This window comes from Pongo abelii, chromosome 7, assembly GCF_028885655.2.
Source record: "Pongo abelii isolate AG06213 chromosome 7, NHGRI_mPonAbe1-v2.0_pri, whole genome shotgun sequence".
NCBI classification, from domain to species: Eukaryota; Metazoa; Chordata; class Mammalia; order Primates; family Hominidae; genus Pongo; species Pongo abelii.
Genome location: NC_071992.2, coordinates 5,331,160 through 5,350,483, shown reverse-complemented (window position 1 = coordinate 5,350,483; position 19,324 = coordinate 5,331,160).

Here is a 19,324-nt window from a genome sequence, read left to right as displayed (position 1 = left end):
GCCAAGGTAAATATTCTCAGGATCAATTTTCCCCTTCCTTAGCCTTTCAGAGTATAGACCATTTAATTGAGATTTTATTCTTTTTCTTACCACTTTCATTTAAACATTTTAAATGTTGTTTATATTATTCAGAGGCACATATCTTTCTGATAGTTTAACTTGAAAGTTCAATTAAGTTACCAATGGTTTTCTTTTTGTAAGACTTTTATCCTTGTGAGTTGGCGACAATTTCCTTCATGATTTCACTGGCAAAATTGATATTGTCATTTTAAATGAAGCTTAATGTAAGAATAGAATGTTAAGGAGGCTTGATTTTTTTAAAATAAAGTGGGATCATATTTCCAATGGCTTGTGCTCCCACAATGTAATTTGGGAAAGTTCTCACTATTATGGGAATTTTCCTTTCAAACTTCTAGAGTAGAAGAAAAATGTGTCATAGTCTTTCCCCTCTCTGATTAGGGATCCTTGAGGATTTAAGTCTTCATTTAATCCTCCTTGCCCAATAAACTCAAAAAATTCTATTCCCATTTTAAAATATGAGGATCCAATGGAACTTAACGTGTGAAGAATAACGCATCTGTAGTTCACTGTAGAAATTGTTGACCATTGTGCAACTGCAATTGGTAAGTCAGTGATATTGACATCATGCCTCACTGCTGGGAAATGGGAGCTGTTCCTGTAGCCCTGATGTGGCTGCTACTTGCCTAGAAAACGTAAAACCTAAGGGAATCCCAGAACTTCACTGAATAAAGGTGGTCCATACCTCCTACTCACACCTGTGAAGACCAACTACATCCTAAGTGCAGATGGATTCAAAGGCCTCACCTGGGACTCATGAGACTTCCGCTTTGCCCTTGATACTCCTGCTGTGTGGGTTGACAGAAATATTTTCTTAAAGAAAAAGAAAAACAAAACAGAGTAAATTTGTGAGTTTTGAAGCTTGTATAGAGTTAGTAGAGTTATGGGTAAACATGGAGCAAAAGACTTTGCTGTTAGTAAGTGGAGTGAGAATCAGTTTGCTTTTCTCCTTTCAGATAAATTGTTTATTCACCTGGTAGTTTGAATAAAAAATGTTTGTTTTCATTCAAATTTATTCCATTTTTTTTGGTATATCCAAACAAAGCAAATTTGAGAGGTCTTCAGATTTAAGTCTTTTTTTTTTCAAAAGATTTATTTCTTTTATATATTTGACTATTTAAAAATTCTACTTGATTTATTTTTTCCAGATAAGAAAGTCATGTGTAGCCTCCAATGTCTTTCCACCACATTTATCATCTTGCAATTTTTATCTTGTTTCCAGTTTCTCTGAATTCTGGGCAATTTTGGCAAGCATTTTATTACCATAGGAGCCAGCTTTTCTTCTTCATTCTCCTTTCTTGCCTATGTTCTACTGAGCCTATATGTGTTTATTTTTTAATTTTTAATTTAATTAATTATTTTTTTTTTCTACAAGAAGGAATATTCCATATGTTCAGTTGGTTTTTCTCCCTGCAGTTTGTGGAACTCATTTTTAAGTGAAGAAGAATGTCTCAATCCCTATTGGGGCTACTTCTTTTACTGTACAAAATGTTAGTTAACTTCAAAGTGCTCCAGAAATTTTTGGTGATAAATTAAAGTAAGTAGATAAGACAATAAAAGGCCTCCCAGTTCTGACTTTTTTTGTTTCTTGTTTTTTGATGACATAAATAATTTTCTCAGCACTGTTGACTTTGCTGATCTTAGAAATTCAACAATATGCTCCTAATTAACCAGTGAGTCAATGAAGAAATTAAACAGTAAATGGAAAATTTTCTTGAAACAAATGATAACGGAACACCACATACCAAACTCTACAGGATATAGTAAAAGAAATACCAGTTGGCAAGTTTATAGCTATAAGTGCCTCCAGCAGAAAAGAGGAAAAACTTCAAATGAACAATCTAATGATGCTCAGGTAACATCAGAATGTATAAATACCAAAAATAAACACTTAGCAATATCATAATTAAATTGTAGAAAACCAAAGATCAAGATTACATTTTATTTATTATTTATTTATTTAATTTTTATGGGTTTGTAGTAAGTGTATATATTTATGAGTTACATGAGATACAGGCATGCAATGCATAGTAATCACATCAGGGTAAATGCAGTGTGTAGTAACCACATCCATCATCTCAAGCATTTATCCTTTTGTGTTACAAACAATCTAATTATATATGTAGTTATTTAAAAATGTACAATTAAATTATTTTTAACTATAGTCACCTTGTTGTGCTAGCAAATACATCTTATTCATTCTTCTAACTATATTTTGTACCCATTAACCGTACCCTCTTTCCCCACCACCCCCCACTATACTTCCCAGCCTCTGGTAACCATTCTTCTACACTCTATCTCTATGAGTTTAATTATTTATATTTATTTTTAATTTTTGAGATGGAGTTTCGCTCTTGTCCCCTGGGCTGGAGTGCAATGGCACCATCTCCGCTCACTGCAACCTCCACCTCCTGGGTTCAAGTGATTCTCCTGCCTTAGCTTCCCGAGGAGCTGGGATTACAGGTTTGTACCACCATGCCTGGCTAATTTTTGCATTTTTAGTAGAGACAGGGTTTCACCATGTTGGCCAGGCTGGATTCAAACTCCTGACCTCAGGTGATCCACCTGCCTTGGCCTCCCAAAGTGCTGGGATTACAGGCCTGAGCCACCGCACCTGGCAAATTATTTTCATTTTTAGCTTCCACAAATAAGTGGAAAAAAATGCAAAGTTTGACTTTCTGTGCCTCGCTTATTTCACTTAACATAATGATCTCCAGTTCCATCCATGCTGATGCAAATGACAGAACTCATTCTTTTTTTTTATGGCTGAATAGTACTCCATTGAGTATAAGTACGATATTTTCTTTATCCATTCATCTAACTGATAGATACTTAGGTTGATTTCAAATCTTGGATATTGTGAAAAGTGCTGAAACAAATATGGGAGTCCAGATATACCTCTGATATACTGATTTCCTTTCTTTCAGATATATACCAAGAAATGGGATTGCTGGAGTGTATGGTAGCTCTATATTTAGTTTTTTGAGGAACTCCAAACTGCTCTCCATAGTGCTTATACTAATTTATATTCCCACAAAGAGTGTACGAAGTTCCCCTTTTCTCCATATCCTCACCAATATTTGTTATTTGCTGTCTTTTGGTTAAAAGCCGTTTAAACTGGGGTGAGCTGATAGCTCACTGTAGTTTTGATTTGCATTTCTCTGATGCTCAGTGATGTCTAGCACTTTTTCAAGCCGTGTTAAGGATTATAGATTTTGATGAAGGGTTGATAGGTGCAGAAAACCACCATGGCACGTGTCTACCTACTTAACAAAACTGCACATTCTGCACATGTATCCTGGAACCTAAGATAAAAATAAAAGATTATGGATTTTATCTTTATCTGTGTCATGACCCAATCATATCTGCACATGTGTACAATATACAATAATAATGACTTAAGTTGTTGGAATGAGAAAGAATCTATGAAAAACCTATGTAAAATAATCTTACCTAATGGCAAAAAAAATTACATGAATTCAGGTACACAATAGGTAGCCCATTATTTCCTTGGATACCCTTAAAATTCTTAAATCTTTAGTTAAATCCTAATGTTAATCAGTATCTTTAGACACAAACCAATAAAGTCGGAATGTCTTAAATTTCACCTGCTTTAATTTATATGCAGTCTCTATCTAGTATTTTAATTTAATATCAACATTTAAAATATTAATATATGATTTACAAGCATAAATATGCACATTAAAAATAAATGCATTTGATGAATTTTCACTAAGTGAACCCAGATCTAAAAACATAGTTGAACCAGCATCTCGCAAAAGTCTTTCTTCTGCCCCATTCTATTTCATTCAGTAGCCCTCTAGGGCAACCACCATACTAATTTTAACAACATAATTTTGCTAAGTTTTGTAGATTACACAAATGGAATAATTTGGTATGTTTTCTCTTTTGTCTTTTTTTTAAGTGGGTAATTTATTTGTGGCATTTATACATATTCTTGCATGAAGTTAGAGTTTATTAATTCTCACGTCTATGTATGTATCATGACAAAAATATACCACGATTTATTTATCCAGTCTGCTGTTAGTGGGCAGTAACTGTTTCAGTTTGAAGCTATTCAACTATCGCTAATAATAAAATTCTATGTTAGTATTAATCTGCAACCATGATTATTGAATACATGTCTCATAGTGAAAAAAAAAGTGAAGTAGTGAAAAAGAAAGATTACTCAGAAGATAGAGCTGAGATCCCAGAAGACAGAGCTGAGATCCCAGAAGACAGAGCTGAGAGTCATGGATGATTATTTTTAGGTCTTGAAATCTAATGCAGTTTGCTCAGCTGGATTTCAAAACTGTTTTGGACCAGAACATCTCAGAAAGATAATATACCATGATCAAATGGAATTTATCCCAGGGATGCAAGAATAGTTGAACATATGCTAATGAATAAATGTGATACATCACATTAACAGAAAGAAGGACGAAAACTACATGAGCTTCTCAATAAATGCAGTAAAAGTATTCGATAAAATTCAACATTCTTTCATGAGAAACCCTGCTTTAAAAGTAGCTTTCAGCTTGCAATTTATCATATTACATGTATATTTTGACTCTAGCTTCAAAATGATGTAGAATTGGGCTTGTGATCATAAACTCACAATGGAAAAAGTGTTAATTTTTGTTTCATTCAGGATTGAGGACAAACCTATGGCACAATTTGCTTAACCCCATGGAGACATGCTTCCATTTAATTGTATGATCAGTTTAATCTTACCTTCCTTCCAGCTGAAAATATTTCACAATTTTGTCAATGTTTTTAAAATTTAGCAGACTTTTCCACTGTGTTCTATCAGGGGAATTTTTGCATACACCTGAATCCACTAAGGGGATTGATTCTTTTTGTAAGAACTTTGTCATTGATTATATTTATGTTCATACTCATATCTTTGTTTACATCTATGTATTAATGTCCATACCCATAACCATGTCTACTTATCTTATTCAACTGATGATTAATTTATAATGGATATTTAAAAATGTTTTTGGATTACCTAAATATCATAAACGTGTTGATGTTTCTCATATTTTGATATTTGTATCTTCCATTTATTTAGCTCTATTAATTTGAGAAAGCCACTTTCTCTCCCAGCTTCATCTGTTGCTTCATCAGTATAATTAGAATAACAATATCTCCTAACAAAATCACAGGGTTTTATTGAAGTTTCAAATAAGATAGCATATTGAATCAGCTTTGAAAATGCTGGCATGCAAATGCAGCATTATTATTGATATAGAAAAAATAAATGAAATTATTTTATAATCCCTAATATTACCCTTGAATCTCTGAGCTATTCTGCTTCAAGGCATTTTCATTTTTCTTTAATGGGTGTTTTTTCTCCAGGGAACAAGAGTTTGAAACTGAGAACTGATGATTATTATTTGATGAGAGCTAAAATAAAAGAATGTTTGAGGACTTTAGGTTAATGCACTATCAAACGGTGAAGATGCATATTTTCATCTTCTTTAATCATCCTCTCTTTGTGAGTTGAAATGGAGAATCATTATGCTGTACATAATTTATATGTTAACGTCAAATATAGTCATATGATTTTATTAAACATCCTTCTATACATTCTCTTTGCATTCATTTTCATCCTAACTACATCTTATGTAATATAGTCATACCCTAATAAATTATAGTTAAGACTGCAATTCTCTCTCACTATTGTTTATACTGATTTAAATTTTAGAGAGAACTTCAAGTGTATGCAATGTAGAATATTTTATCAAAATGTCAAAAATACACATATAAACACTGAAAGATACAACCGATATTAATTTCCTATGTTTCATGTATAATCAGCGATAAATTGTCTTCTGTTAGCTCACACTTCTGATGTGTGCATTGCAGGAAACTTTTATTTGCAAAATGGGGCTTGGTGTTATACATTTTTATAAAATATATAAAGTTATGTAGTATAATAAAAATAATTGTTATACCTATAAATACATTTCTTGGCTGGGCACAGTGGCTCACGCCTGTAATGCCAGCACTTTTGGGAGGCCGAGGCAAGTGGATCGCTCGAGCTCAGGAGTTTGAGAACAGCCTCAGCAACATGGCAAAACCCTGCTTCTACTAAACAATACAAAACCTAGCAGGCATGGTGGCGTGCACTTGTATTCCTAGCTACTTGGGAGGCTGAGGTGGGAGGACGGCTTGAGCCTTGGAGATGAAGGCTGAAGTGAGCCTAGATCTCATCACTGCACTCCAGCCTGAGGCACAGCATGAGACCCTGTCTCAAAAAGGAAATAAATAAATAAATACTAAATAAATAAATAAATTTATTTTGGTGCACTATCTATCCAACAATTAACAACAGCAGCAACAACAACAACAAAAACTTTTGAACTCATGGGATTTACAACAAGCTAAATCTAGAAATGCCATGATTATCAATCAGTTGCGATAATATTTCCCTACTTATTTATTCTTTTAGCTTTCTATTTTGAAGTAAATTCAGGTGAAAAAATTTGTTTTAAAAAGGCACAAAAATTCCTACATAACCTCAGCCATATTCCCCAAATAGTGTGTTTGACACGTTTCCTTTATTCCCTTGTCATCCCTACTGTCTTTCTCACGATATGTTGTGTTTCTCTAGAGAAGCCTGTTTAATATAGAAGTTGTAAAATATCAGGCAGTCAAAGAAAGAATAAGTAAGTTAGGTAGATGTAAAGAATTAAAAGTTAATTGGAACAAGACGTTTTCAGGCCCAAATGGAGTGAGATGGGCATGGAGCCAGCCACATTTGTTTGCTAGAGAGCAAGTAGAGAATGTCCACGTATGTGATTCAAAAGAGTGCAAAATAGAGGGAAGAGCAGTAGAAATAGATTCACTTTTATATCTCCATGTTGAGGTCTAGCACACCAGAATGTGCCTCTGTATCCTGTAACACAGAAAAATATTCAAAACGCTAACGAAGTAAATATAATGCATGTAAAGAGTTTACTACTGGGACTACAAGGCCCAGCATATTCAGTAGCCCTGTACTTGGGGTTTGCTGCAAACAGCATGGCACATTGATTGTATTTTGAGAAGTTGTGCGTAATTCCAGGAACATAAAAAGAAAACAGAAGGAGTAATTGAGTTCAAATTTGAAAAACATCTATCTGATAGGGGTTAATATCCAAAATGTATAAGAAACTCCTGCAACACAATAGCAAAAACTCAAATAACCAGAAGACATACTAGTGGCCAAAAGGTGTATGAAAGGATGTTCAACATCACTAATCCTCTGGGAAATGCAAATCAAAATCATAATGAGATATCACCTCACACCTGTTAGGATGGCCATTATAAAACAAACAACAACAACAACAAAAAAAACAGAACAACCAGGGAAATAGCAAATATTGGCAAGGATGTGAAGAAATTGTGACCTTTGTGCACTGCTAATAGGAATATAAAATGGTACAGCTTCTCTGAAAAACAGCATAGAGGTTCCTCAGAAAATTATGAAAAGGGCTCCCCTGTGATGCAGAAATTCCACTCCTAGGTATTTATCCCAAAGAACTGAAATCAGAATATCAAAGATGTAGTTGCCCTCCCATGATCATTGCAGCATTATTCACAGTACCCAAGAGGTGGAAATAACCTAAATGTTCATTGATGGATGAATAGATTTAGAAAAATATGGTGCATTCATGCAATGAAATATTATTACCCTTAAGAAAAAGAAAATTCTGTCTTATGCTAACATTGCTGAACTTTGAGAACAAAAGTACAAACATTGCATGATTCCACTCACATGAGGTAACTTAAATCGTCCAAATCATGGAAACAGGAAGCAGAATGGTGGTAGCTGGGGGCGGGGTGGCAGGGAAAAGTGAAATGGAAAGTTGCTGTTCAGTACGCATGGAGTTTTAGTTAGGAAAGATAGAAAAGTTTTATAGATGTGATATACAAGGATATGTATATAGTTAACAATATGTATTCAACACTTTAAAAAATTTTAAGAGGGTAAATTTCACATTATGTGTTTTATTTACCACAAAAAATACAATTATTGAGTTTTGATATCCAGCTAGCTAGGAAGTTACCGGGCTTGGAGTAAATGAATTTTGATTAAAATAAAAAAAAATATGTATGTGCACCCTACTGTTTTGAATTATGCCTTCATCCTAAAGTAAAAATTGTTCTAAATTGATTTTCACTATGGCTGGTTGATTTGAAAAATTTTCCTTCCAATAGTAGGAAACTGTTACTACTTACTCAAATACTACTTACCCAAATTAGATTATATAGAGAGGATATAAATAACTAATAAACTGAATAATATAGTATATGTCTATATATCTTTATCTGCATATCTATACACATACACATATATACACGCTGCACATGGTTAACTTCTCAACAGATAAAATATCCAAGGGCGATTTGCACATGTTGACCCAATATTGACACAATAATCTTATAATTAATCAATATTAAAAATTAGAAATCACGTATGCTGTTTTCTAAACAATATTAATTTAAAAAGCTAGATAATTCCCACTTGGGACACTTCAAAATCAAATCCATACCACTATATTCCTTGAGTGTAACTGAAATTAAAACTGAACAAAAAAGTATCATACTTACAACATCACATCATATGCTGAAGTGGGCAAAGAATCAATCAGATCAAATTCATAACTTATAGTCTGTCTCCTGGAACACAAGGACAAAAATCCAATTTAATGTTAGCGTTCCATTCAAAAAAGACAAAGGAGTGATAACGGAAAAATTCACTCAAAGGGTAAGAATAATAAAAATACAAATTAGACTATTAATAGAGAAGATAGAGACAAAGCCAACAAAACATCAATGTGTTGAATAAAACTAGAATTTATTACTATAAATATCAGTAAAGGTAACAACATTTTGGCCAGTATATGTAAGGAAAAAAGTAAAAGAAAAAGGATTGAAATACAGAAGGAATGAGAAAATTTGTAATGAGATGTTTGAAGGGGATAAACATTATAAATGAATATACTACAATTTATGCCAGTAAATGTGAAAAATAAATGAGCTCTGTTTCAGAAATATCCAAATTATCATATCAACCAAAAAAGTTATTTTTCTTAGAACAATGATTCCAAAGATAAGTTTTGAAAAGTCAATATTTTCTGACATGACCAGGCCAATATTATTTCATGGATGTTTTCTTACTAAACTTCAAGGATCAGATAAGTTCTATATTGTATAAACTCACAGTTTCTCAACTCATTTTGAGAAGCTACTGCTGTGGCTCTCAAAATTGAGTGTACATCCAAGTCACCTGCTGGGCTTGCAAAATGTCAGATCACTGGCACCAACTCATTATGTCTCATCAAGTATTCTGAAACAGACCTAATTATTTTTTATTTCTAACAAGTTCCCAGGTGATGGTGATGCTGCTGATCCAGAAATCTTGATGTCTAAACTAGGCAACATATAGACTAATCCTACTGTTAAGCACCAGTGTGAAATATTAATTGAATGTTGTCCATTTGATTCTGCCTGTGTTTCCCTTATTTAATAAATGACACAGCTTTGGTTAAATTAAATATTTGTTTATAATTTAAAAGAAACTTTTCAAGCTAAGACTGCAGAGCTTATTTAACTTGGTAAGGGGTATGTATTACCAATTTGCTGTAAATATATATTTAGTAATAGAACAGATAAAATTCTCATTTAATTGAAAGATTAGCAGCTACTTGTTGTATTAGGGAAAGAAGAAAATGTAAAAAACTAGAAAAAGTCATGAGATGTATGTAATGGAAAATAATAACAAATCTGTTTCACCTGTAAATGATACACATATCTTCCCAGAACATCAAAGATAATCAACAGGAGAAGGATTAGAATTAACATGAGATTTGAGTTGAGGTACTCATATTTAAAAAAAAGCTGAAGACATTCATGACTTCTTAAAAATAAGTAATATCTAATTTGGAAAAATGATAGAAAAATATTTCATTCATAACCACCCCAAACATGTAACATGACTGAAAATCATAAGTATCTGATAAAAGGAAAGAATGGACGGGCATATCAAGTTGTTGGAAGAGAAAAGGAATTGTAAAGACATCAATTTTTTATATATCAGTCTCGAATATTGATGTAATCTCAATTAAAAACACAACAGAGAATTATGGAGTTTAACTTGATTGAAAATAATCTATAGCAAAAAGATATGTTGGTGAGTTTGTTTGGTTCACAGAATTAATAGTAATGATATATCTTAGCATTGGTCCCATCTTCACAAATTTCAAATATAAGAACAAACCCTTAAAGTCAAATATAACAATATCAGTTTACAAAATGTTGATGTGCTAATTCAACACAATTACTTAAACAAAAGCATCTCCCCAGTGAGGTATCACCTCTCACCTAGGATGGGTATTACCAAAAAGATAAGAGAAAAAAAATGTTGGCAAGATGTTGGCAAAAGGAAGCCCTGTACACTGTTGGTGGGAACATAAACTAGTACAGCCATTATGAAAAACAGCATGAAATTATCCCCCAAAATTAAAAATAGAACATTATCCAGCAATCTTGCTTCAGGGTATATGTCCAAAGAAAATAGAACCAGTATGTTGAAGAGATATCTTCACACTTATGTTCATTGCAGCGTTATTCTAATAGCCAAGAGGTGGAAACAATCTAAGTGCCCCTTGAGGGAAGAAAGGATGAAGAAAATTTGACATATAAGTAAAACTCACATACCCAGTGGAATACTATTCACCTTAAAAAAGAAGGAGCTCCTGTTACTTACAACGATAGGGATAAACCTTGAGGGCATTATGCTAAGAGAAATAAGCCAGACACAGAAAGACAAATACTGCATAGTCTCACTTATGTGCAAATTCAAAAGCAAGTTGAACTTACAGGAGCAGAGTAGAATAGTGGTGGCTAGGGGCTGGTGGGAGGGGTAATTGGAGAGATGTTGGACAAAAGGTACAAACTTTTACTTATATATAAAATGAATAACTTCTCGAGATATAATAAATAGTAGGGTAATTATAGTCACTAACATTGCAGTGCATATTTGAAATTCGATAAGAGCAGATTTTAAGAGTCCTCACCTCCCCACATACAGATGGCAACCATAGGTGGTGATGGATTTGTTAATTAATTTGATAGTAATAATCAATACACAATGCATACATATATCAAATCATCACATTGTATGTAAAATTTTTATTTGTCCATTAAATATTTTATAACAAAAATTTTGCAAACATGCAACAATTTTGACCGTTTGTGAAAGGTACATTTTGTGTGTTGATTTTTTATTACTGGTTTATATATTTCCCTTCACTCTCCCTCTTAGGAAAACAGAACACCAATCCTCAACCTTCATCCCCAGACACAGACACAAAAGGAGTGGTGGACACTAAAATACCTGTGACTCAGGGAACCCCTCCTACTAAGTGAGGGAAGTCACAATCGTTCCCAAGGGTGTTCACTGAGGAAGTGCCTTTGTCCTGCATCCACAGTCTTGAATGGATGAGATTCTGGGGCGCCAACAGGCATCGTCCATGCTTTGTGGGGACACCAAGGCCGGCACCTAAAGAAACAGTTGAAAAGAGGACCTGGAGTCGGAAAGATGACAGTGTCTTCTCACCACTGCTTTTAGCCACCTTGATAGCTGCTCAAATGAGCTCTTCCCAGTGTGTGAACTGCACTTGTTCCAGTTTTGTTTCATTCCAAGAAGTGAAGGAGTCCTAAGTCACACATCAACACTTTCGTGGCCAACCACAGAGCAAACACCTATTTCACCTTGAGAAAGAAGAAAGATGGGGTAGAAATAACAAAGATTTCCCGATTTCATCTTTACTAGTATGGTAGACAGCTCATGAAAGTTGTTTGAAATAAAATGGAGGATTGAATAAATTTTAAAAGTTTCTTTATAACAGATTACTTTTAGTATTCTAATATGTAGTCTAATATATAAATGTATATATGTGTATGTATGTGTGCGTGTATATACATATGTGTGTATATATATGTGTGTGTGTGTATATATATATATAGCCTGAAGAAACTTGTAGAGAAGGCAGATTTCAACTTATTTGGAGTACTATTGTGGTAAAATAGTCTAAGAACTAGTGTTCCAAGTGTGAGAAATATTACTACAGAAGATTTGTCATTTATTTCTGTAATAAACTTTAAGTTGTCAAATATATATATACATAGCTTTTTAATACACTGCAAAATACAATTTGCAATTTTTTCTGGACATTAGCATCTCCATCCAAAATGTTATTAATCTGTGGGTTTTTTCTTAATGTGCTTTATCAGGTTTTGGTATCAGAGATGCTTTAGCCTTGTAAATTGATTTGAAAAATTCTTAACTTCATCTATGTTCTAGAGCAAAGTTTCCCAGACTTTTTCAGTTCAATGATCCTTTAATGTTTGGTAATTTTTTTTCACAGTCACCCTAGGTCAACGAAAATATGTAACAGTTCTGTTTATCAATAACGAATTCCAGAACACTTTAATATTGATGCACTAAAACTGAATAGCTGTATTGAAAAATAAAACACAATAGTGTACAAAGATTTAAATAAATTTTGTTCTTTATTATTAAATAATTACAATTTTTACTAATGGGGTATGAACGACTTTGAGGCTCAACTCCTGAAATGAGATTGGAGATGACCACTTGTACTTGCTGTTCAATAAGGACTTTCGTGGAGTTCTTTTTTTTTTTTGAAATGGAATCTCGCTCTGTTGCCCAGGCTGGAGTGTAGTGGCGCGATCTCGGCTCACTGCAAGCTCCGCCTCCCGGGTTCCCGCCATTCTCCTGCCTCAGCCTCCTGAGTAGCTGGGACTACAGACGCCCGCCACCACGCCCGGCTAATTTTTTGTATTTTTAGGAGAGACGGGGTTTCACCGTGTTAGCCAGATGGTCTCAATCTCTTGACCTCGTGATCCGCCAGTCTTGGCCTCCCAAAGTGCTGGGATTACAGGCGTGAGCCACCGCACCCGGCCCTCGTGGAGTTCTTTATTTTTTATCACAGCAACAACCCAAAAGCTCAGCTTTGGAAAGATCTGATGTCATGAGAAGGAATGTATCCTCCTGCAATGCTGAAGTTATCAAAGTCAAGCTACCCGTCAGAATGGGCTCCAACAGAGGTTGGGCGTCACTGAGCTACCTGTGAGAACGTAAAGTATGTTCCACCATGTTCCTATGAGTTCCCGGGGATTCCCTGGAATACCTTAGCACACCATTAGGAATCCTGGCTTTAGAGAGTTAAAATATAATTGAAAAAATTTTCTAAGACTGTTTGTAAGAATTTGATCTTCAAACCTATTGGGAAACTACTGGAGTAACTTCACTGACAGCATAAATATATATGAAATATATTTCCATTATAAATATTTCTACATGTGTTTACTGCCTTCATTTCTGAGGTTGCTTATTTCTGTATTATCACACATTTGCCTTATTATATGCATATATTAAATAAACTCTTGTATTATAGTTTTTACCATCAGTTTCTCTCTCTCTCTCTTACTTTAGCTCTTCTCCCTCCATTCATGCGTCCGCTTATCTTTGCCTCTATCTTCTGTTTGCAAGGTGTATACTTCAAGCCTCACTTGTAATTCACCATTTTAATGGTAAGCCTTAGTCCTTCTAATATTCACTATCTCCCCTGATATTTTTCATAGACCACCAATGATATTTTTCAGTTCTAGAAAACTTAACAGCTTGATCGTTTTTTATGACAGCAGGCTCATGCTATTTTTGACAGAATATTCTTTTGATTATTGTTGAGAAAAACTGATATTAAAAAAATATTCTACTGATTCCCAGAGTTACTCTGTTTCAATGTGTCCAGTTTTTAGTATTAACAACCTCAGTTTTGTTATTGTTTTCAATAGTTTGGTGACAATTGTTCTTTTAACAATATTAGGGGTAGGGTGTACCCCAGAGAGCCCTGTAGGTGACTCTAGTCCAAACCTAATGAGGAAATAAACTTCTTAAAAAGGTAATTTTATTTTTGCCTGTTTTTGTCACCCTGTATATCTAAAATTTTTTACTTTCAAAGAGGAAAAGAGACAGAGGAGTGATGTTTTGTTGCAGGCAGCATCTCCTTATTCAGGAACAACCAGCGTTATCTGAGCCAACAGGGACAGAGACTTGATTTCCAACTTGTGGCAGCTCTGCCTTCCAGGCAATTCTCCACCTGCACCTGCACCCTGTGATGGTAGATGAGTCACACAGCAATTTCTCTGGTCTCTAAAATGTCTGGAGCTTCTTCAGAGACTTGAGGACCATTGTCCAGACTAACTCAGAGTTGCTAACAGGTTTCCAGTTGGATGGAGTCATGTGACATGATCTTCCTGTGAGTGAATTTCAGTAGTCAGACTTCTCCTTCACTTTAATTTATGCTCTAAATGTCCTGCTATTATTTCTTAGTGGTTCTGGAATGTAAGTAAAACCTCTGCCTAGATTTTCAGTAGTCATAAAGAATGATATTTTATATATTAATCACGTATCTCCAGTAGAGAGTTTGGAGGAAAAATTCAATATGCATTAATGTCTGGAACTAGGATGTTTTTCTGTATTTAATATTGTTGCTTCATGGGAAGATTCGTTTAATTTCTTTACACTATATATCAATTATATCACTAATTACATTCCAGTTTACAAAAATCTGAGCTAAATATTTGGAAGTATGTTCCAGGCTTTGGGAAAACCAATGCTCTGTGTTTATGTTGAATCTCTCCTTATCCTTTGCATTCCTGATATAACATTGTCTTCAAATTCAAGTTTAGCTCTTCTTCAATTTTAGGCAAAATTTTGAAGGACTTCTCGAGTTTGCCCTCTCAATAATTTGAATGTGATTTACTGATTCCATTGCAACGGTAATTTCCTATTGCGCCACATTTTCCCAATTTTTTTTGGAAAATTCCCTTTTGATCTTACTTTTTTCTCACCCAGATCTCTTTTTAGCCCAGTTTGTGATCTTCTCATTTCATTTTTCATTGATTGTTGAATAAAATGTATTTACTTACCCACTATTGATGAAATGGTTATAGTCTCAATAAGAGACACTAGGGACAGCTAAAGAGATTGACAAAAGTTGAATATTGGTGAGAATATGAACTGATTGCAAGCCTAATACATTATTATATATTGAGTGCAGATTTTACAATAGGCCCTATCTATGAAACCTGATGGTCACATTCTCTATGGCCTAGAAATTCCACATCTTGAAATATGTGCATATATTCATGAAAACACATGTACAATAATCTTCACAGTGGCATTATTTGGACTATTTGAAATTGACATACCACTCAAATGTCCAGCAACAGAAGAAAATATTTTTTAAAAACCTTTGGTGTATTCATACAATGGATATTATACTGCGAAGAGAATAAATTACAATTACATGCAGCCAAGTAAATGAATCTCAGAACTACAATGTCAAGTGAAAGAAGCTAGACACTGAAGAAGACATACTGTGTGCTTCCATTCATTTAATTAAAACAACACAAATCTATGGTTTTAGCAATCACGACAGCAATTGCCCTTGGATGTGTAACATCCAGAGGGCACGCATATACCCTTTGTTGTTATGTAGTGACTGAGGTTGTGCACAGTCACCATATCACACCAGAGGGTATAGGCAGAGGCTACTGATGTTTAATATTGTTTTGTATGTCTGTTTTGTAGTCATGTTCACATTGTAAAAAATAATGATTTTTATTTGTGATATCTGCAATTTCCTTCTCTCTGTCACCTCCTCTATATGTATATGTACACATATATAAACATATATAATACTTTAATTGAACATATACATAAGATAATGCATATTTAAGAACAAATAGATGTCGCTGAATGATTTCAGGCGTAATCTATCAGTTCATATGGCTGAGACGTTTTATGTCTGTGTTGATTTTACTCAGGAGCTCTTTTTAATTATAGTATCATTTAGCTCTAATTGAATATTTATTTTAATCCTTGATCATATAAAATTCTGCCAAATATATATCTCATGCCCTTAAGTGTTTTTAGTCGTAAATTGACTGGTTATAGATGTATATTTTATGGGACATCAAGTGCTTTTATATGTGATTTTATGATTTATAAATACAACATGGAATAATATCACCTCAAATACTTATCAGTTATTGTATTGACAACATTCGAAATTTACTCTCAGTAATTTATTACTTGCATTATTATTTATTATATTCACCATGCTATCCAATATATCTCAAAGAAAACAATATATTCTTCCTAACTGATGCTTTGTACCCTTTGACCATCATCTCCCCATTTCTCTCACCCCCCAGCTTCTGGTAAACACCATTCTACTCTCTGCTTCTTTGAGTTCAATTGTTTTAGGGTCCAAATATAAGTGAGAATGTAACCCAGCAATCTCACTTCCGGGCATTTACTCCAAAAATTTGAAATCAATATGTCGAGGCAGTATCCGCACTCTTAAGTTCATTGCAGTGCTATTCGTAACATCCAAGTTATGGAATCAACCCAAGTGTCCATCAACAGTTAAATTAATAATGAAAATGTGGTGCATATACACAATAGAAAACTATTCAGACATAAAAAAGAAATTTTGTCATTTGGGACAACATGGATGGAACCGTAGAACGTGATACTAAGGGTAAGAATAAGGGTAAGAAGCAATGCACTTGTAAACATACAAGTTTATATACAAGTTTGTGAACACACACACACAGACACACACACACATACACACACATACACACTCTCTTTCATCTCCCAACTACCACACTGACTTTATACAAGTATTGTCTACACACTTTCTTGTTTTTGTTTGTTTTACTTTTTCGAGACAGAGTCTTGCTCTGTTGCCCAGGCTGGAGTGCAGTGGCGTGATCTCGGGTCACTGTAACCTCCGCTTCCCGGGTTCAAGCCTCCCAAATAGCTGGAAACTACAAACACGGGCCACCACAACCATAAATTTTTGTATTTATAGTAGAGACAGGATTTTACTATGTTGGCCAGGCTGGTTTCGAACTCCAGACCTCAAGTGATTCATCCACCACCCACCTTAGCCTCCCAAAGTGCTGGGATTACAGGCATGAGCCACTGCACCTGACCTACACACTTTCCATCCACCACTCCTCAACCTTTTCCGACTACAGTTCCTGCCTGCACCATTCCAACGAAACAGCTCTGGCTAAGTTCATTTGTGACAGTTATGCTGAAAAATACAACAGCCAATTAAAAATGACTATTGTACTTGAAACTTCCCATGACTTTTTCAACATTGATCTCTCTTTTTCTTGGATTTGACCTTGGTTTCTTTTGCCTAACATGCTCCTTGCTTCTTTTCATTTTCATTTTTTGGATCACTCTTTCATTGTTCATGTTGCAAGTATTTAAATATGACATTTCTTCAGGTCTCATTCCCAAGACATTCTTCTTACTGTGTGTGATAATCTTGAGAAACGTCAACTAGCCCATTGCTTCAGAGTATAAATAACTCTAATGTTTACAGCTAAGCCCTACATTTTTCTCCAGTATGTATAACTGCTTCATTTATATCTTCTCTTTGGATGCATCAAGAGTTCAGTAATTACAAAACTTAACTTGTTCTCCCCGGCCTCTTCCAGTTTTTACATATTTCAGGAAAAGGCAGCATTATCCACTAATATGATTTGGCTGTGTCTCCACTCAAATCTTATCTTGAATTGTAGCTCCCATAATCTCCACGTCTCGTTGGAGGGACCTGGTGGGAGGTAATTGAATCATGGATGCAGGTTTTTCTCATGCTGTTCTCATGATAGTGAATAAGTCTCACGAAATTTATAAAGGGCAACTCCCCTGCACACAATCTCTTGCCTGCTGCTATCTAAAACATGCCTTTGTTCCTTTTTCTCCTTCCACCATGATTGTGAGGCCTCCCCAGCCATGTAAAACTGTGAGTTCCTTAAACCTCTTTTTCTTTATAAATTACCCAGTCTTGGGTATTTCTTCATAGCAGTATGAAAATGGACTAATACATCCATCCTGTTGTTCAAATGAGAAAGCGAAGTGTCAGCTCTGGCACCTTCTTCTCCTTCCCCTGGGGAATCCCCTGCTGTGCATGTCACCTGCCCTGAAATCCACTGAACTAGACCTTCCAAAAGTCTCACATCCACACACTGTCCTCAGCCTCCACCACCTCTTTCTCCAAGGCAACAGCAATGCTGTGTGAGCTCCTGAAATTGCCTCCTGGTTTTCAACATTTCTCTTGCCCTTTACATTTCATTTTTCACAATGCAACTCAAGTAACCTTTTGCAAACTCAAATCCAGTATTTTTGTCTCCCTGTTTAGAATGTCTGAGTGTCCTGCATACAACTCCTGAAATAAAGCCAAACTCTTTAGTGTGTCCCTAAGGCTCCGTGTGACATGGCCCCAGTGGCTGCAGAACCTTCCCTACTAACACATGACCCTGCCTGGGCTCCAGCCACACCCACTTGCTATTTAAATCTCTGTTCTCTTGTTGCAGGCATTTGTGCACGTATCCTTTCTCCAGAATGATCATTCCCTCTAACTCACTTAGATAAACACTGCAAGCTCCCTTTACCTCTCAATTCATTATTCATTGCATCTCTTTTCAGATTTTGTTAATTTGACAAATAAAAACTGTATATATTTGTCATGCACAACATATTTTGATATGTGTGTGTATGTATATATATATACATGATATATATGTGTGTGTACATATATTATATATATATATGCTGTTGCCTTGGAGATGGAGGGGCTTGATATATATATATGTGTGTGTATATATACGTGTGTGTATATATGTGTGTGTATATATATGTGTGTGTATATATATGTGTGTATATATATGTGTGTGTGTATATGTGTGTGTATATATATATATACATACACACACCCAGCGGAATGGCTTGATTAAGCTAATAACATATGCAGTACCTCACATACTTACTATTTATTTATGATGAGAACACATAAAATCTAATCACTTAGCAATTTTCAAGAATACAATGCGTCGTTATTAACTACAGTCACCATGTTGCACGTATTCATTATTCATCACATCTTAAAAGAAACATTAACTGGCCTCTCCACTCCCTTGGGATTTCTGTGACACACTTTATAGCGCTGCACAGCACTCTCTCACAGCACTTAGGGAGTTGCACCCTTAGCCTCTAGCACAATGACAAGCACATAGCAAACACAATGACATTTTGTAAATGGTTTATTAGTAGGTGTGCCAGCGGTGCAGCATACTG